Source organism: Ochotona curzoniae, unplaced genomic scaffold (genome assembly GCF_017591425.1).
Source record: "Ochotona curzoniae isolate NIBS_2020 unplaced genomic scaffold, NIBS_Ocur_1.0 scaffold_3835, whole genome shotgun sequence".
NCBI classification, from domain to species: Eukaryota; Metazoa; Chordata; class Mammalia; order Lagomorpha; family Ochotonidae; genus Ochotona; species Ochotona curzoniae.
The window spans coordinates 31,938,135-31,960,351 of NW_024467114.1; the positions used below are offsets into that span (position 1 = coordinate 31,938,135).

A 22,217-nucleotide genomic window follows, 5' to 3' on the forward strand; every position below is an offset into this window, starting at 1 on the left:
CATGTTCCAAAGAGAATGTTTCTTTAATGCTGAAGCTTCTGAAATCTTTGCAATGCAGCCCACGCATTTTTGGATCTGTTTGTTTCTCCTCCAAATCTTTCAATGTAAACATAATGGCATTGATAAAAACAGATCTATTTCCTTGGTCTTTAAACACACATAGATTTTTCTTTCCCAAAACATCACAGTAGTTAACGCTGGATATGTTAATTTGCTATATATTTTAGTTACTATATAAAATGAAAATCTTAAAAAAAGCGTAGCAGAAGTTTTGGTAGTTTGAATTTGTCCCTCTAAATTAATTGCGCTTACTGAAAATTTCATCTCCAATAAAATTTCATCTCAACAGTTAGGAACTTAACAGACAATTAAATCATACTAGCATTGCTCCCATGAGTGAATTAATGGAAGCAGGTGGGGAGGTAATTCTGCATATTCGTTCCTACAAGTTTGCCAAAGGTCAGAGAGCTCCTCAGTGGACAGCCAACTTCCTAAATGCAGCACCTGGGAGTGACTGTGGGCTCTGGCCCCTTGACTCCAGTCTCCTGATAAGAGCTGATGCTGGGAGGCAGTTGCCATGGCTTGAATCACCGGACCATGCCACCCACAGGGAAACCTAGGTTGACTTTCCAGCTGCCAGTTTTGGTCCTGGCCCAGCTGCACCATTGCAGGTCAAGGAAGAGAGCTCTCTTTGTTTCTCTGTTTCTCTGCCTCTAAAGTACATATTTATTAACTTGGAAAAAAAAATGAGCTAGACATTGGTGTAAATAAATTTGATGTAAGTAAGTACATATTTCTTTTTAAAAAAGATTTATTTTTTTTTTTTACTTGGAAAATCAGAGTTATAGAGGGAGGGAGAGACAGAATGATCTTTCCAAATGGCTGCAATGACCAGAGTTGAGCTGATTGCGAACTCAGGAACCCCATGTGGGTCTCCCATGTGGGTGCAGAGACCAAAGGATTTGCCTGGACCATCATCTGCTGCTTTCCCAGGCCACAAGCAGGGAGCTGGATTGGGAGCAAGAGTAGTCAGAATCAAAGCAATGCCAAAATAGGATACCAGCACTGGCAGGCAGAGGATTAGCATGTTACACCAGTGCACTGGCCCTACACTTTTCACCATAAACATGTTCCAAGAACTTTTTGAAGACATCTCACACAAAATAATCTATGCTCAATCCCTCCGCCTGCCACACTTGGCTTCCCTTTCAAAAGCCAAGCTTTTTGAGAAGGCAGTCTAACCCGCTTTCTCCATTTCCTCACCTCGTCCTTGCACATCAACCTCTGATTTCTCTTGAAACTCTCTTGATCCACTCGACACTCTCTTATGAAGGTCACCAGTGAAAGGCCACTGAATCCAACGATATGTTTATTCCCTCGCCTACTGACTCCTCATGAATATCCCACACCCTTGCCCACATCTTCATTTTGTTGAAATATTCATGTATTTGAAAGGTAGAGTGACTAAGAGATAGAAACAAACCTTCCAACTGCTTATTTGCTCCTCAGATGGCTGCTGAAGAGTGAGCTGGGCCAGATCAAATCCAGGAGCAAGGAATTCCAACCGAGTCTTCCTTGGGCAGGGACCCAAGTACTTGACTCATCATCTGCCATTTTCCAGTTGCGTTAGCAGAGCTGGGTTAGAATCAGAGCAGCCCAGGCTGGTGTAGTCCTTTGGTGCACTAACCCGCCATGTGCAGCACCGACATTCCCTAAGGGCATCGGTTGTAGTCTTGTCTGTTCCACTTCTCACCCAACTCCCCCTCAATGGCCAAGGGAAAAAAAAATGGGAGATGACCCAAGTCTTTGGGACCCTATAACCCTGTGGGAGACCCAGAAGAAGCTCCTGATTTCTGACTTCAGACCAGCCTGGTTTCAGCTATTGTTGCCAGTTGCAGAGTGAACCAGTGGACGGGTGATCTCTCTCTGTCTTTTCCTCTCTCTCAGTTACTCTGCCTTTCCAGTAAAAAAAAAAAAAAAAAAACAAATAAGTCTCAAAAAAAGAAAGAGAGAGAGAGAAAGAAAGCAAAAGAAAGGGAGAGAGAGAGAGCAAAGAAAACCAAGGAAGGAAGGAAGGAAAGAAGGAAGGAAAGAAGGAAGGAAGGAAGGAAGGAAGGGAGGAAGGGAGGGAGGGAGGGAGGGAGGGAGGGAGGGAGGAGAGAGAGAGCAGTCAAAATGCAAACCAGTACTTGGATTAGAAATATGAGCCCCTCAAGTAATGGCCTAGTCCTCTACCCTCTGCTTCTACTCCATTACACAAGATGCTCTCTTAGGCTACTGTGTGGCTTCAAACTCTGACTTTGTTATCTCTCTTTTAACTTCCTAACCAGAATCTTGATCATCAAATGTTGAAGCTTCTCAGAGCCAAGGCCTGGGCTTCCCCGCCCTCCTTTTCACACTTCCTAGGCAATGCTGCTACTGCTCTTATGCACTCAGCCATCAGCTGTCAACAGGCAATTGACAGATTTCTGGTTCTGAGATAAACCTTCCTTTGAGCATCACACAAGTGGGAGGGGAGACACAGAGACAGAGAGAGATAGCTTCCATCTGCACGTTCACACCCCAGACCAGTGCGAAAGCTGGGGCTAGGCCAGAGTGATGCCATATCTCCAACATGGATGGCAGGAGCCCAAGTACTTGACCCATCATCTGCAGTTTCCCACGGAGTGCTAATGCTAATGCAGTTGTTATTAGCTAGTGCTAATGCAGGCATTTGGATCAGCAACAGAGGAAGGATACGGATGTCTCAAACAGAGGCAGACCCCACTGTACTACACTGCCTATCACGAGTGATTTGGTTTTAAATAATTCTTTCCAGTCGTAAGCATGATTAATTATAGAAGTTTGGAAATATTGCAGTATCACCTGAATAAAAATAAGTCAAGTACTGAATGAGTGGATATGCCTGCATTTTTAAGTTGTTTAAATTAGGGTAATACATGTTTCTCTCTGGTTCTCCAGGAGACAAACTAATTTGATGTCATCAGATGAGGACAGAATATTTGCTTGACATAGATAGTTCTGCTGCATCCAGAAATATCTTTGCCATTGTCTACAAGTATAAAACATACTAGAGAAAAAAAACCACTTAAAATGTTTAAATTGATTGATTTTTATAACAGATGATGTTCACATTTTTGAATGAACATATAAAACGTTTTATTTTTCTATTACTTACATACAGAGTGAAACTTTTCCTTGGCAAATAAAAGGCAGGCAGAAAAAGATCACTACCGCCAATTTAAACTTTTCTTTTGATTCCACATAAACCAAGTCTCCTGCTATGGCGATGATGGATACCAAAAATACAGAAAGTACGGAATAATTTGATCATTACTCTTTTTGTACTCAATAATACTGTTACAGAGACAGCGGAAATCTGTGTTTTCATGTTTCGAACAACCCGTGGCCAAGAGGTGACCCGTGGATGATTAACAACCACTATTTGTTCTAATATACACAGAAGCCTCAACTGAAATAAGTTTGGCAGAAATCTTAGGTGAAATAGTTTAACTCAAGCAAGTCTCGTAGTAAGTTATACCTTAGGTGTGTGTGGAAACAAACTGTAACCCAACATGACCATAAACCCTGTTACCAGGAAACAATCTCAACCAATCCCAGCAGCTGAACGTCAGCCCATCACGGATTTCCAGTTGATGAGAACATGCCCGCAGGAGGTTAAGGCCATCTGTTGCCAGCCAGGTCATTCCCATCACTTCTTGAGAAGTGTTATAAATACAGCCAACACAAGTAAAGCCATGGTACACTCTCTTACTGCCCCATCCTTGGTCTGAAGGATTGCCCTGTCCCAGAAACTTTTTTTCTACTAGTCTCAGTTTTTCTTTTAGCAAGAGTAATGTGGATTTGAAACTCACAGAATACAAGGATCAACCATCTCTGACAGCAATGATATACCACGAATGCATCATGGTCTGGAATCACCCATTAACTGCATGGTCTGAACCAGCATAGCACAGATCATTTACACAGATATTAAGCAATACTAAGCACTGTGTTATACCAATAACAACACCTATTCATAATATCGAGTAGTATGATTAATCACTTACCAATATTAATTTATTTGTTCTGAATAATTGAATAACCACAAGTCTGATATTCATAAATAATAAAAATTAGACTGTTGTGCTTCTCTTTTATAAGTAGTTTATAAACTTTTTTATTTTAGCATAATTTTAAAATATAACTATTTTAGGAAAGTATTAGAATAAATTGGAAGAAGTCCATCTTGTGAAAACAATGTTTTCTCTACAATAAATGTCTCCTAAACAAAGACCAATTGAGCATGTCAGATCAGCTCGCTGAATTTGTGTTTTAAAATTCCCCCGTAAGTGTACCACTAATTTAGAGTTCAGTAACTACCTCCCTTTATGAAAGCATCACCCTTAACATTTTTCTAAATGTACTGAAGTATCAATGCTCAGTGATGTGGTATGTATCAAAATCCAGCAGAACATGGAAAATTCTAGAGCATGAATCTGCAAGTAAAGATGTAACGGCTGAATTTTTACTTTCAATACTAATTTTATTTCCAAAACATTTTGCTAAATTTGAAATTCACAGATAATACTTTACGTGCTCGAACAATTTAACTTGAAACCCAAAGCAAGATTATGCCAAAAAGATTCATACTTATGTGTTACTAAAGTTTTTTAAAAAATCATTTTTACCTACTCTGAGGTCAAGGCTTGTATTCTTTAAAGAAGAATAGGTGAGGACATTTTAACCTTCTGGTTATTCAATAACTACAAGGATCAAATATATCTGAGCATAGGCTATTTCTGTGCTGAGAGCAGCCGCAACCAGCCACTTGTGTGACGGGGCAAGAATAGCACACTTTGGTTTATTGTTTTCATCAAAACAAGGTCTGTTCATAGGTCGCTTCTCTGACCTCGCAACAAACTTACTGGCCATCCATGTAGAAACTCTCCTTCCTGGTGACAGAACAAAGAAATTAATAAAAACAAGAGGCAGTAGTTGTCTTTGAACACTTTGAAATTCCAAACTCATAGAAATAAACTGATTCTCTAGAAAATTCTGCATAGAGGTCAAGAAATCCATAACAGGACAATGACACAGTAATTTTGAAATACTGAACTGGGTATTCCTAAGCCTTGGGTTCCAAAGGCTAAAATTCCATTTATTTATTTATTTATTTATTGCTGCTATTTGATCCTACCGGGGCTTTTTGTTGTTGTTGTTGCTTTTGGGGTTGATAGGTATTAAAATACTTGGTGCTAATAGAACTATAAAAACACTGTTAATCTTGCTAACATAAATATTTCATTTACAAGGATATTTTCCCTTTCCACTCAGGTAAAGTGGATAAGGCAAAAACACAGTAACACATCTGAACTTGGTTCAATTCTACCTTTCCACCCAAAGGGAGGCTGTTAAGCTCAACACAATGATACAAGCTTCCATTATTTTGCTGAAAGAAACTTAAGATTGCTCAACGGATACCAAACACAGTAACCTGGTTGACAACACTAAATAGTAAGGTGGATGAATAATATCAAGCAACTCAGGAGTAAAAAGGTTAAACCATCCCTCTGCTGTCTCCCCTTCCCCACTTCTATGCCCCTTGTAAGAACTGGTGCAATAGTTGTGACTGATTCTATTTTACCAGAATAGCTCAGGAGTGGCAGCCTTGTTAATTAATAAACAACCTGCGATCTCAGGTTCACCATCATGAATAAGATACAGTTCTTTATTTCACCTACCTGATACCAGCTCTCATTCCATCTCCCATGCAAGCGCAAGTGCAGATCCCTGAAATATCCTAAATTCTTCCTCCAGAGCTACACAAGTCTCTGTGATGAAAAATAACTGCATATGATTGATATTGCAGCAACAGTAATGCGAAAGCAGAATGCTTCCTTTCCCAGCTTCAATGTCAGAATCAAGCCTTACTTAGAAGATTGTACTTCGTGGGCTTATTTTAACATTTAAGTTTTTATGAGAAAAAGGACCACTCGGTTAACAGAAATGTCCTTAGGATATCTGAATAATTTGTAAAATTTGACATTCAATCTGGTAAATTAAGGTCAGTCTTCTGTGTTGCCTCTGGCTGTAGTTCACCAATATACATGATATTTTGGAACATACTAATATAACCCCTAAAATCAGCTAACTTCAGCCTTTGAAAGAACTTTCTATAAAAACAAGGTTGCTTTAAAATCAGTGCTATTAATCTATAGTCTCCAAGGGGAAAATGTCTCACAAAGTTTGTCCCAAGAATGCTAGAATCTGAGAAGTTAGGGGAAGGAGGGAGATCTGCCAAGAAAACAATACGGGACATATGGGAATACAATTCTGCCTCTTTGAGAAAGCTCAAGGGAGCCAAGAAAACAGGAGCCCAGCATCAGCAGTTAACCGAAGGGTAGACCTCAAAGTGTGTGCACAGCTGCCGGCTCGGCTCCCTGAGGAGTCCAGAAAGAAGGAGCGTGATGACAGGACTGGAAAACAGTGTTTAGGAAACCTGGCATTTGTGGCCCACAATGTCTATACCCTGGCAAACCTGTGGCTACAGACTGGACTAAAGGCATTCACGACAAATCAGGCTCCTTGTTGGAGAGACAGAGCACGTGATGCTGCTTACATTGTAGGTCATTTCAGTGGAGCCAATGGTGAAAAGAACAACAATGGATTCACTGGGAAACAGCCTTGTCCAAGGGGGGAAATCGTCAGGATGTGGATACTGGTAAGAAAAGAGCTACTCAGAAATCTATTCAGTTTACAGCTAGTGGTTTCATCATAGACAAGGTCCAACAACTCCATTGGCTGAATGTTTGGATATATAACTAGTTTTTGGACCATATTGATTAAAAAAAAAATCAGGTTTTTTAAAAATCACATAAATGGATCCTCAGTATGAAAAGTTTCAGAAAAAATAAACTACAGCAAAAAGAAAGTATGATAATAAATTTTCTAGAATCAGATATTTTGAATTAGATTTGGAAAATTCAAAATTATTTAGAATGGATTCTTCAAGTATTTTATATAACTGTTATTTTCAGATTCTTTAAATACCTAATATTAACCTTGATCATTTTTTCTTATTCTGAATATGAATGTTCCTCTCACACCAAATTTTAATTGTCCATGACCATGCACTTTTAAAAAAAGGATAAATGCCAAGAAATAAATTTGATCAACTGAGTCAAAACAAAGCAATAAAATAAAAATTTCAAACAAAGAAATTAGAAGAGGTAGTATTATAGCATCATGTTAAAAGTATATCAATTCAATTGACCAGTTTTTGACTTTACAACATTTATGTATGTCTGTGACTATATGTATGAAATTTATTTCCATATAATATTAGAAGGTCTAAAGCCTTTTCATTCTCCAAGTATGTATAATAATTGCATTTGGAAAATACCATCAAAAAAGATAAAATAGTGAGCTTTGCAAAGATTGAAACAAACAAACAAAAAAAAGAAATATATATGAAGTTCTATAGATATGGACTTGTGGATATCAAATTTAGTACCACCAAATACAAATATAAAAATTCTTGGAAGATATTTTCATCTTACATTGTTTGGTGCGTATTTGAAATACTGAGTTTCAAAAGCAATAGAAAAAAACGTCAGTGCTAAATTTGAGACAAATGTTTATTCCAGAAAGAGTTTTTACCAACTTACATTAGTAAGACTTTGATTCAAAGTGAAAAGTAAGTAACTGTAGCTAAGGAAGATACAGCAAGATTTGGGAGGATTCGCAACATAGCTAGTTAGAGTGTTAAGTAAGACACAGAACGGGTTAGTCAGGATGAGCTAAACACACACACGTTAAGAAATCCTAAGAGTTCAAGACCAGTCACAAATGAAGAAGCCAGAAATGGATCTACTCAGCTACCATGGACTAGGCAGTTCACAGAAAACTACAAGTTTAAATAATAGACACCAAGGCAGCAGATGGACAGATTAAAAAAAAAAAAATCAAGACTCCCATAGGAGCACCACAGGCAGGTCAAGTGGGTGTCAGGTCTTCCATCAGGATTCTGAATACTGAATAGACTCAGCTTTTTAAAAAAGATTTATTTTATTTTTATTGGGAAGTCATATATATATACATATACATATATATATATATACATACACAGAGAGGGGGACAGAAAGGAAGATCTCCTGTACATTGACTCTCTCCTCAATCAGCCACAGCAGCTAGAGCTGTGCTGATCCAAAACCAGGAGCCAGGGTCTTCTTCCGGGTCTCCCATGCAGGTGCAAGGTCCCAAGGCTTTGGGCCATCCTCTACTTCTTTCCCAGGATACCAGCAAGGAACTGGATGGGAAGCGGGGCCACCGGGATCAGAACTGGCGCCCATATGGGATCTCAGAGCATGTAAGGTGAAGACTTTAGCCGCTAGACCACCACGCCAGACCCCGAATAGACTCAGCTTTTAATCACACAAGAGCTGGTGTTTTCTGACTTCTCAATTTTCAGAACTGTAACATCACAACTGATTGACTTAAGAGTTTTCAAAAAAGAGTTAGGACACCTGTACAATAAGAAGTCAGATACTGTAAGTGAAGAAAGCTTTCTGCAAGAATAAACAGATAATTGTCGAGGTTGTTCCCTTTCCCAGATGTTAGATAGCAGTGAATATACTTGTATTATCAATATATACATCTGTTCCTCAGTGAAGTTGAAGAATTAAGTAGAATAACTATCAGATGCCACAGTCCTAATCACTGACATTTGTCTTTTTCCTGTGTGAGATAAATTTTGAAAGAGAACTTTGCCATTCTTTTAAACTTGGATTTCAAACTCTACAATTGATTAAGAGGACTAAGGATGGGGCCCGGCGCGGTGGCGCAAGTGGTTAAAGGTCCTCGCCTTGCACGCCCAGGATCCCATATGGGCTCCGGTTCTAATCCCGGCAGCCCCGCTTCCCTTCCAGCTCCCTGCCTGTGGCCTGGGAAAGCAGTCGAGGACGGCCCAAAGCTTTGGGAACCTGCACCCACGTGGGAGACCCGGAAGAGGTGGCCCGTTGTGCTCACTTGGGGAGTGAATCATCGGACAGAAGATCTTCCTCTCTGTCTCTCCTCTCTGTATATCCGATTAAAAAATAATAAAAATAAATCTTTAAAAAAAAAAAAGAGGACTAAGGATGTACAAAATCTACATTCTTGCCAAAGTAACAACAATCAATAAGTCAGCAAAAATGTAGGCTTTGTAAAGCCTTTGAAGAACCTGTGATAAAAAAAAAAGAATCATTTTTAGAATTAAGCTCCAAAGAAACCAGCCATTGCTAACCTGTCCTTTCTTTAAACACATTGCTTAGCTCATAATAAATATTACAAGACAAAATGATGGTTTTATCATACTTTCTCATCATCAAGAAAAGGGGAAAAACACGTATGCTGGAAAGATATCTTTGGAGTGTGAATTAATTATCACCACAGAATTATAAATAAAATGCTAATTCTACTCAAAGATTGAGTGACTAGAAACACATTTTTGTAGAAACAAAAGATAAGAAAATTTGTGGACAGGAGAACGGCAATAAAAGGAATGTTGAAGGAAATTCTTCAGATTGAACGGAAATGATACCAGATGGAAATCTGTCCGGAAGATTGCAGAGTACCGGGTATATTCCTTACGTGGGATAGCATAAAATGTATGTTATTTTTATGTTGTACTTGTACATGCTCCGTTATACTTACACACAAACACCTATCAACAGACACACCTTGAATCTGTTTAAAACTTTTCTCCTGTTTAAAAGAATGCTAATTTAGTGTGAAGATCTCTAAAATATACAAAAATAAAATATATGATAAAAACCAGAAAGGGTATAAGGAGGTAAGAATTCTCATGATGGTATATTAGTAGTAGATAAAAGTTTAAAGTAGTACAAAAAAGTTTCGAACCGTCCAAAATAAATTACATATTCTAGAGGAATTAATTGATACAGAATAATGTCTGGAAAGAATGCAGACACACAGCACAATATATGTTAAAATAATTCCTGTGTTACATAGGAATCGAAGAAGAAATTTGAAAGTACTCTGAATTTAATGAAAACTAAAATACAACATTTGCAAATACGTAGATTCATTTAAAGTAGCATTAAAAAAAACCTTATAGCATGAAGATACTGGTATTGAAAGATATTAAAAAGACATGAGTCTAAAAGATAACAAATGGATCTCAACATAAGCAAGAAAAGGACAAATTTCAAATCCGTGAAATAGAAAAAAAAAGATTATTCACAAGATCATACCTAATTGTGTCAAAACACTGATAAAGCTTTGGAGAAAAAGATGGAGAAAGGGAAAATGTTCTCAGAACTCTATCTATGAACTGTATTAAATTTGCTAATCACACACAAAAAATTTTAAAACCTTTAGCCAAAATAATCATAAATGGAGCATATAAGTTAACTCTATCAGAAATTAGAATTGACATTACTGCAAATTCTATGGATGACATGGCAATTACTTTAGAAATAGTTTATTTTTCTTATAGAGACAGACACACAGTTAATGTAATATGCAGTCATTTTGTTCATAGGCATTTGCTCAAATGGAGTATAAATATCTGCATATATCCAAAACCAGATTGGAAATATGCTTTTATATCATCAGTATTCATAATCGTCCAAAACCTAAATGAAGCAACACACTGCACAGTCATTATACAAATTAGACTGAGCAATAAATGTTAACAAAATACTGATATAGTCAATGACATGGATGAATCACTTAGATATTTTCTTAAGGCAAAAAGCACCAGGCACTGTACCTGCCATAAATATGAAACACTAAGCCAGGAAAAACAATAGGTTTTAAATAAAAAAATCAGGTGAATATTTATTCTTGCTGGGGTAGAGTATCTTTAAAAAACTAAGTCATATTGAACATAGTAACTACGTTAACACATGAGCAGACATCAGAGCTCTTTATTAACATTTTTAATTATTTTGTTTATCATTTTACCCCTTTTCCTATCCATATACTCATGTTAAATTGTTATTATCCAAAAACAGCTTATTAGGATCAAATGATCATTTTGTGTATGTTATTGTAATTTTACAAAACAAAATCATAATAGCCATACTAAAAGTAAACAAGGAATCAAAATGCAGTCATTAAAAAAAAAAAATCACCTAGTCACATGTTGACGTAGTAGCAGGGAAAGTAAGAAGCTAGAATATAAGCCTCTTGCTGTATAACAATATAAGGTAGAAGTAAGAAACAGGTATTTAAATGCTGCAATCAGACTTAACCTATCCATAATCACCATAAATGTAAAAAGATTAGATCACCCAATTTAAAAATGTAGAGTGGTGGGTTGAAAGAGACACAACTCTTATTTCTGACAAGCAGCTCATTGTATCTGTAAGAATAGACTAAAATAAAGGATGGAATAATTCAACACAAATAAAACCCAGAAGAAAATAAGAATAGTCATTGTTAAATCAGATGAAATAGATTATATATATTTTTTTTGAGAAAGAGAGAGAGAGAGAGAGAGAGAGAGAGAATCCCTAAATTCTTACAACTTCCTACAAAGGCCAGGATTTAATCAAGGTCAGAAGCCAAGAACTCAATCCAGGGCTCCAGCACAGGTTGCAGGGACTCGTTGCAGGGGTCATGACTGTTGCCCCCCAGGGTCTACATGAACAGAAAGTAGGAGTCAGGATTCACAGACAAATACCAAACTCATACTTTCTGATAGGAGGCACAGGAATTACACCACCATGCACAGGCTAAATGTCCACAACTAGATCCAAAACTGGTAAGAGGCAAGGACTATCATTATGTAATGATAAAGAGATTATCCATCAAGAGGAAATAGCTATATATATACAGTATATTTCATTCATATATATCCAATATATATATATCCATATATATCCAATATAAAAACACGCAAGCACACAAAATAAATATTACTAACCATAAAGACAGAGACTCCAACACAATAATAGTAGGAGATTTTAGCATCTCACAGTCAATGATGACAGAACACCCAGATAGAAAATCAACAAAGAAATAGCAGAAATAAAATGTCCATACATTGGACCAGACAGGTAGAGAATATTTCATCTAACAGCTGCAATAATACACACTCTTTTCAACAACAAATTTAAAAATACTCCTGAATAAACAACAAATCAAGGAAGAAATAAATAAATTTTTCAATTTCATAAAATGAATCAAAATATTAATGCAACATCAGCAAAACTATAGGACTTAAAGAAATGCTAATAGAGAATAGCATAACAATCTTCATGTATAAGGAAAAGCAGAAAGATCCCACGTGAAAAGCTTATCATTGCGCCTCCAAGAACTGGAAAGATCAATTCAACCTAGAGCTAGCAAAGGGAAAGGAACAAGAAAAGCTCTGAGAACAAATAAAAGATATGGAGACTGATTCATTAATGTACAAGATTAATTAAATTAACACTTGGTTCTTTGAAACAATTGATAAACTTTTGAGTACATTAAGGAAAAAGTGAGCAGATCCAAATGCACAGAATAGTGGTTGAAAGGAGAGGTATTACAATAACACAGCAGGAATCCAAAAAATTGCAAGAAACTACTAAAGCAGGCAATGATCTGACAACATATTTGGTAACTTAGATGAAGTGAGAAAATTTCTGGACTCATACATTTTACCTAGATTGAGTTATGATGGAACACAGCATCTAAACAGCTCAGTAAAGAATAGTGAAATTAAATCGGTAATTAAAATTCTACCATAATAGAAATGTTCAGGACCAGACGTCTTTAATGCTGAGTTCTAACAAACCATTAAAAAAGGATAAATACCAATCATTTTTAATTATCTTCCAAAAAAGAAGCTTTTCCAAATTCATTCTATGAGACATGCATTGACTTAATACTAAAGTTAGCATTCTACAAAAAATAGAAACTACTAGCCAATATCCTTGATGAAAATGCATGCATATGTTTTCAAAATAAAATCCAATAGCATATTGGAAAGACCACTCACCATAATCAAGTGAAATTCATCTCCATATTGCAAGGAAAGTTCAATGATGTGCAAATCAATAAATTTTACACACCTTATCAAAGAATGAAAACAATGATAAGTTTATATGCTTGTCTTTTCTTCAAAGACATTTGTCATGGCAAATACTACGAGCAGATAAAGTATGAAAGAATGTAACTCAACACAACCAAGGTCATATAAAACAAGCCGACAAGAGACATAAAATTGAATGCAGAAACCATAAAGCTCTGTTTTCCCTCTAAGATCTGGAACAAGATGAGGATGCCTGCATTCATATTATTATTATTACTATTAATGATATTATTAATACTGAGGAGTTCTAGGCAAAGATTTTAGGCAAGAAAAATTATGAAGGGAATCCACGTTGGATGCAGGAAGTCAGTTGTCAAGCTGACATGATTTGCGTATGGTGACATCACAACTGCAAGAAAGAGCTGTTCTGCCTAAGCACCCTCCAAAGCTACAGGACAAGAAAGCAATGCGAGAAAACCAGTAGCATTGCAAAACGCCAAGAGTGAGTTCTCTTAAAAAAGATCCATAAAAGTAATCTATTCCCATAACCTTAAAAAATACCTAGAAACAAACTTAATCTAAGAAGAAGATATCTGCAAATAAAACTGTAAATTACTGATGAGAAAACAAAGAAGTAGAAGTCCTCCCATGTTCATACATTGGCAGAGTCAAGCTCATTAAAAGATGCATACATTATCCACCTAGACCAAATGGGATTTACCCCAGGTATGCAGGGATGGCTCAACATTTGCAAATCAGTAACGGTGAAACATCACATCACAAACTGAAAAATAAAAGCCATATTACTGCCTCAACAGGTGCAGAGAAAGCAGTTGATAAATTACAGCCTCAACGGTAATAATAATGAAAAACCTTAAGCAAATTGTGTACCACAAGAAACAGTCCTGAGCATGATCAAGGCAATATATGACAAAGCCACAGGCAAGAGGCAGTGCACAACACCATACTGAATGAAGAAAAATGTTGGAAGCATTCCACTAAGATATGGAATTAGATGAAGATGCCAACTTCCAGTATTGTTAGTAAACAGAGCTCTGGAAATTTCACCAGAGCCATTGGGAAAGAAAAAGAAATTAAAGTGAAACAAATCAGAAAGGAGGAAGCAAAATTATCTTTATTTGCAGATGGCACAATCCTATAGAAAGAGAGGAACCACACGACTGCAGTAGGAGTCATTGGATCTCAGAGGACAGTTTGGCCAAAGTATTCCGATATAAAATCAACAGGCAAAGCTGGTTAGTATTTGTATACATGAAAACATTGTGGCTGATAAAGAAATTCTAAGATCAATATCATCCAATAGCTACAAAATCATAAATAAGTTAGAATCAGTTTAATCAAGGGTGTGAATAATGTCTGCAGTAAAAATTACTAAACATTCAAAAGAGAAGACAAAAAACGTGGAAGACTCATGTTCAAGGATTGGATGAATTAATATCAAAGTACACATACTACCCAAAGCAATGTACAGATTCCATACAATCCAAATCAAAATAACAAGAACATTTCTCAGATCTAAAAAAATAAAAGCTAAAATTCATATGGAAACATGAGAAGCCTCAAATAGTTAAAGCAATCTTAAACAAAAACAAAGCCAGAGGCATCACAACACCAGATTCCAAGACGTACTACAGGGCAGTTATAATCAAAACAACCTGGTACTGGCATAAAAATAGACATGTCGACCAAGGAAACAAAATAGAAACATTAGAAATTAATCCATGCAGCTACAACCAACAAATCTTTAACAAATGAGCTGAAATGAGTGCCTGGAGAAAGGTCAGTCTCTTCAAATTTGGTGTTGGGAAGATTGGATTTACTCATGCGAGAATACAAAGGAAGATCCCTGCCTTACATGTTATACAAAATTCAGCTCCCAGTGGATCAATGACCTAAATCTATGGTTAGTGAAGTAAACTAGTCCCCAAAATACAGAAGTCATATGTTTTCCCTGACATGTATTACTTCATAGAGAGCACACAAAAATGCATAAGAACTAAATGGACATCTTCTAACTTAAGTGATATTTTGAGCCCTTGCTTATACTCCCATGCACTGTGTACATTTTACTTGTTGAATATTATAATGAGTGGTGCATTAAGCCTCTGACAATCATGTGGACTGAAATTATGCTTCTGCAAAAAAAAAAATAAAGGAGAAAAGAGAAAATAAGGAAGAAGATTGAGAGAGAGAAGGGGAGAACGAAAGAAGTAGGGTTTTCATCTTAGAATTTTTATCTTTGCAATAAATACAAATCTGTTCTTTATAAAAAATTTGAAACATCCATACAACCAAAACAGCTTATACATTCAATACAATTCCTGCCAAAACACCAATGTCATTTTACACAAGAGTAGAAAAAAACCTTAGCAAAATTTGCTTGAGGGACACATGTTTGGTGCAGCAGTTACAGCTCCTCCTGGATCACCTCCATTTCATATTGGAGAGCATGAATGTAAGCCTAGGCTCTGCTTCCGATTTAGGCTTCCTGCTGCACTGCACCCTGGAGACAGCAGGTAAAGTGTCAAGCACCTGGCTTGCTGCTACCCACACCAATGACATAGATTAAATTCTCAGCTCCTGGCTCTGGGCTAGCTCAGCCTTGGCTGTGGTAACTTCTGAGCAGTGAACTGGCAGATGGGAGATTTTTCTCCCTGTTTCTCTCTCTCTCTCCTCTCTCGAATACATAAAGTAAAATCAAAAATTTAAACCCACGCATAAATTTGGAGATTGTCAAGCATATCAGAGTGTTTGCATTTAGGCCGTAGCTCAAGTGGTGTTTACAGATTCCTGCCAATGCAGGCTCCTATAAGTACCAGGTCATGGTGTAAGTAGTTGGTATCTTACCATTCACAGGACAGACCTACAGAGTTCCTTCCTCCCAGGGGCTCCTAGCCCACTCCCAGACTTTGTAGACACGAGCCAACAGATGAGTACTTTCTGTCAATCTCTCTGTATGTCTCTCAGTATCTCTTTCTCAAAAACAGGGTTTTTTTTTTTTTAAGATTTATTTATTTTTACTAGAAAGACAGATATACAGAGAGAAGGAGATACAGAGAGAAAGACCTTCTGTCCACTGGTTCACTCCAAGTGGCTACAGATGCTGGAGCTGAGCTGATCTAAAAGGAGCCAGGAGCCAAGAACATCCTGGGGGTCTCCCACGCAGGTGCAGCATCTCGAGGCTTTGGGCTGTCCTCTATTGCTTTGCCAGGCCAAGAAGCAAGGAGCTGGTAAGGAAATGGAGCAGCCCGGAAATGAACTGGCGTCCAACTGTGAGCCCAGATCATGCAAAGGATGTAGTCATTAATTAACCTATTGTGCTGGGCCCTCAAACATTTTTATAACAAACATATTGCAACATATATGTGGTACAGAAAATAATAAAAATAAGACCTTTCAAAACAAACTATCAAGTTAAAAAAAATATATATATATAGCACATTACTTAAAGGAAACATTGCTTTAATGCATACCCATTCATATACCACATACCAGTGTTCAGTCATGACAACCTGTCCGTTTCAGTGCATCAATCCCAGTCCCACATAACTTTAATGCAGCTGGAAAATCCCCATCACCTAGTGATGTCGTAGCCGCCATGACATTGTACTTAAAAGCTTTATGCATCTATTTGTGGGCATGCAAATCTAACGTGCTGCTGCTCACAAAAAAATACTGCATATAAGGTAAAAACATTTGATAATGGTAAAAATGACTTGTTGGTTCATCTATCTATTATAATGCACCATATCATTATCACTGGCTTAGACTGCATTCCTAGTCACATAAAAAGTTAACTATAAAACAGTGTACTGTCACAGGCTGCCATAGCCTCTTGTCCACGCCTGCGCAGGAGATTGACCCATCTCATCTAAATCTACGTATGTACATTCGTTGGCATCCATATGACAAAGGAATTGCCTACTGATGAATTCCTCAGAATGTATCCTTTTTGTTAGATACTACCTGATCGAATTACAAAAAGCTGAAGCGTGAAACATAATGAGTTGAGTAAATATTTACTAAATAAAATTAATAATTTTGAAATAAATTACTAGATGCATTTGGTAATTTAAAGAAATGTTCAAGAAGCCCTCTCAGGTAAAAGAAAGAAAGCATGGAAATTTATAAATATAAGTTACATCTAAAAGGGCTAAAAATTTGTCATATGAGAATTTGGACTGACAAATTTCTGACAAAACTGAGCAAAGAGAAGAAACAAAGTGAGAATGAAGAGGCTACATCAGTAAACTTCTGTAATATTAAGGACATAGTTCTGTCAGTGTCACTTAGGGTCCCTTAGTCTAATTCATAATTTAATTGTGATGGTTCTCTGTTGATTGCTTACTGAGTGATAAAATTGCGTGAGCAGCTCAGCATTATCATATTGGGTCACTGTCTCCTTTCATACATATATTATTTTACTATATAAATGCAGCCAGTGTTTGTTTCTGGTCTTTGTGTAGTATATCTTTTTCTGCGCTCCATTTTTGCTCTATGCATTTCTACAGGGTTAATGTTAATTTTTGTTGGCGGCATATCATTAGGTCTTACGTTCCTATTTACTCAGCTATTCTAAATATTTTCATTTTTATAGTAGTTAATATTACATTAACATTCAAGGTATTATTTGGTAAATCAAGGCACAGTTGTATTTAGTGAGGTATTTCCTGACTGTTTGTTTGTCATTCTTTTCTTTTTTTCCCTTTCATGAGTCTGTGTGATTTTCAATTTCTGTAATAAGGTTTATTTCCTTTATTTTTAATCTATTAGCAATATTAATGAATGTTGTACTGTCTGTGTTTCCATGATGGCTGTCCTTTGGTGTCCCTTGGGCTTTTCTTATAAGGCCAGTCTGGTGGCGATGAATTCTGTAAGTTTCTGTTTGAGAGCGTTATTTCTCCTTCATTTCTGAAGGATAACTTTGGTGGGATATTTTTGTCAAGGTTTCCTAGTGCTTTAATTATATCATCCAGTTCACTCGTAGACTGTAAAATTTCTTTGAGTTAGTCTAATCAAGATTCCCTTATAAGTAATTTGATACATTTCAGAATTTATTTATTTGGGAATTCTTCTGGCTTGAGGATGCTGTGTAGCACAGATCTCTGTCTCTCTTTCGCATTGGACTCTATTAGGGGTCTAATCAACAGAGCAATCGTGACCCAGCATTTGCTAAGTTTCCGTGTGTGTCAGTGTTTCATCCCCTGGCTTTGGTTAAGGCCTATATCTGCATTAGAGACTATTTGGATATACAGTCAGCTCATATTCCACCTTTGCCTTTACTTCTTATTGGAGCAGAACATCAACTTCAACTTGAGCTGAGGGATTAGGGCCTTCTCCCATCTTTCCCCAGCATGTGAATAGCCCTGTCTACACATTCCCATTGTGCCTGCAGCCTTCTAGATTTTTAGGACTCTGAGGGTCTCTCCCTTGCTCTTACGCACATCACACTGCCCAGTTTCTTCTCTGACGCTTTTTCTTAGCCTGTTGTATTCCTCCACCACGATCCACCATCTCAGGCAGCTGTAAAGTCCATCAATTGCCTTTATTTTTCAATGAAAGCTTCAGGGAAAATGGCCTCCACATTGTGTGAATATGACTACATAAAGACAGCCTTACAGCACGGGTTTTACCTAAAAGCACAATGCCAGCCAAATAATAACAATTTTTCTGGGAGTGAGTCTTAAAAAGAAATTATAGTCCCAATATGCATTAATGCCCATATTGCGGACTGCCAAGCTGCCGGCTTTCATGAAGTGCACAGGCTAGTACTGATTAAGGCTACCCTCCCACCGCCCAGAGCGAGCAAGGGCACAAAGCTCACAGTTCTTATGAGGTCTCAGGCAGCTTGTCCTTTTAACATGGATCTTGAGTTGTTATAAGCCATCAGTTAATTTCAGAATATTGAAAAAAAAATTATTTTGATAATACTGCCATTTTGCTATGTTTTTATGGCAGAAAGAATGTTTGGAAGTTAAAGCTCATAGTTTTTGCTAATATAATTGTGGCAAAATGACCTGGAATCCCATTTGGAATCCTCAACTGAAGTTTGTTAAGTGGCTGACTTAGCAGTGGTTATTTAAGTCTTAGTTTTGCTCTAATGAGAGAGGAGACATGAGTCAGAGGGTTCATCCAGCATAGCTCAAGGGAGCAAAGTCCTGGACACAACAAAAATGCCCAGTAGCTGAAATAATAAACAAAATGTTGCACACAAGAGATGATTATGAATGAATTGCAATGAATCGCAGGTCATTTGAACATAAGCCAAAGCTGAAAAAGAGTACATTGAATAACATTCAATTTTTATACAAGATAAAACACATTTAGAGCTATTGAAGAAATGGAAATGGATGATTTTACCATAGAGCAGTGTAATGTGTGTCCCTGGTTCTGAAAGATGGGAAGGGAGGGAACAGTAACAACGAAAAAAGCTCAGTTCTGAAGTTGGATCCAGGGTCCAAGAATACTTATTTTACTGAGATAAGGATGCACATTTTAATCTTCTGAGATCTAGCAAATATTTTATGACATTGTAAAAGAGAGGGTAGAGAATACTGAAGTTCAATGGTTCCAACCTTTTTTTTTTCTTTCATAAACTTGTACTACCTGTAGAAGTAATTTTGATGGAACAATTGAGCGGGACGGAATCCCTGTGAGATTTGTAGACGTTGCGATGTGTTAACCTGTGCATGGAGGTTACATAACACCCTGTGGGCAACCACCACAAGGCGACATTATGAGAACAATGGCGGGTGACATTTGAACTGCCTGGTTGACAGCAGGTGCTGTGTGAATGGTAGAAAAGCAGCATGACATTATAATAGCCACCGAAACATACAGAATTCCACCCAATACTCAGATAACGCAATGGTGTGTTTTAAAACGTAAGCTTTTTTTTTTTTAATGGAGACACCAGAGTATTGTCAAATTGAGTCATTACAATGAATTGCAAGTGTTGGACCATCTTTTTCATCTACAAGCTGAAACAATCCCAAAGATATCTCTACAACCCAGACACACTTTCTAAAACGTGCTGTAAGATTACATATGCTTTTGAAATCACCCTTCTTCTGAGTATGTTTTCCAATATGCCAAACACATCAGCATCTTCAGAACTAAGCAATTTTGGCATGTGTAGTTTTGAGAAATTCCCGTTTGTGTGTGTGCACATGCACAGCTTGTCTGAAACTTGGAAAATTTGCAAGTCCCTCTATTTTCCCCTGAGCTCCATTGATGGTGTCACCATGCACTAAAAGCATTATTATACATGGCTGCACATGTTGTATTCAGTCATTATATAAAACTCACACTCTCTGAATGGACCATTCTGATCCTTTCAGCCCCTCAGTCAGATGAATAAAGAAAGGACAAACCTTTTCCGAATTATTAAGGTGGCTGTAGTAAGACCCAGTGTATACTTGAAAGCTGTAGAATAGCTAATCTTGACTTCAACATTTTCTGTCTTGTATATTTTTATCATCTGCCAGGATCCAGTCCCTTATGAGCTCAATGAACTCCTTCCAGTCACTTCTCATTTCCCAGTTCAGCACTGTGTCTATCCCACCTTATCTGAAATGAGTATCTTGCGGCTGGGTTATGCTACTGTATGGGATGACTGCATTCCATGCCTTGCTGGAGTGCTGGCTACTTCCAACTTCTGATCCAGCTTCCTGTTCATGCGCATGGGTGGCAGCATATGATGTCTCAAGCCACTTCCATCTTGACAGCCACATGGGAAACCAGTTGGAGTTTCTGGTTCCTGCCTTTGGCTTGGCCCAGCCCTAGCTGTCAGGGCCTTTGGGATGTGAACCATAGATGAAACATCTCTCTCTCTCTCTCCCTTTCAAAGAAATAAACCAAATTCTTAATTGTTTTCTATTTCCCAAGAGCAATTAGTATAGTCTCACAAAATAAAATACTATAATGTTTCAGTTTTTAAAAATACATTATTTTAGAAAGAAAGCGATCTTCTATCTGTTAGTTCAGTCCACAGGTGCCCAAAAGAGCTAGGGCTAGCTAGACCAAAGTCAGGAGCCTAGAACACAATGTGCATAGAGGAGATCAAAGTACTCCCAAGAACCACATTAGCAGGTAACTGGAATGAGAAGAACTTAGGATTCTAGGTCAAGTACTTTGCTCTGTGATACAGGCATCCCGACTGCTACACCACGGGCCCTCCGCTGTGCTACTGTTGTTTCATAAGTACTGACTGATCGTTGGGAGAATGGGACAGAACATGTGAGAACTCAGTAAAAGTTCAGAAAATGAGCAACGCCCAGGGCTGCTTTTCTTCATATTTGCATTTGAATTTCTTATAAGAGTTACTAAGCAGCATTCTCACAGAATTTGCTTTTTTTTTTCTTTCTCCGAGTGAATGCAGCAGACAGGAGTACTAACCATCCTGTCAGTAGCTTCCACATTCCTGTGCTTTCAAGGTCTAAGCTGAGGAAGTGTCCCTAACCAGCTGTCTAACACAGCTGTTGGCCTTTCGCTGTCATCCCTACCTTTCCCATGAGGCATTCCTGCAGTCCTGCTTCAATTTTTACAAGCCAAAGGACTCACCTGCCAACTTATACTTGCCGACACGGCACCAGTACATCTCTGGTTCTACCTGTCAAACTCTTTTCCTTGGGACTTGACAGTCAGAAAGGTAAACCATCTCCCAAATCTGGAACATTCACCCAGTTGAGTTGAAATTATGATGGAATGCCTGCTACTGGGTGTATTACAGCATGCAGCACTGAGGCTCAGCTGCACTTCGTGTCTGTAGAGCAATGAGATGTCAGGTCTGTGGACAAACTAGCACATGATCAGATCAGGAAAGTGTGGCGTCGCCGAGAAGCTGCGACTAACATCACAGGACATGAACAGCAGTCTCAGCACCAAGTTCTCTTGGTGTTAGGCTGCCTGGCACTTTTTTTTCCTCCATTCTTCTTTAACTCTGTCTGCTGCTTGCTTTACCAGGAAGAGAGAAAACGTTTGCCTGAATTCTTGCTCTCAGCATCAACAGCCAATGTTAGCACAGCTGGGGCCTCATGGCCGTGCCATATTTTGTTGACATTTTGCCCGTAATTGGCTACCTGAAATAGCCAGCTTCTGAAAATGGAATTAGGCTTTGCTTCAACTCTCTTTGTACATGTTTATCAACTCTACCCACAGGGAGACTAAT

At 37.8% G+C, this 22,217-nt stretch overlaps 1 protein-coding gene across 4 annotated transcripts in view; it reads right to left on the bottom strand.

Moving 5' to 3' along the window:
- The window catches only part of HDAC9 (histone deacetylase 9), a 579,622-nt gene that overhangs the window by 133,251 nt on the left and 424,154 nt on the right, over positions 1 to 22,217 (bottom strand). The gene's annotated exons all lie outside the window — the stretch shown is intronic.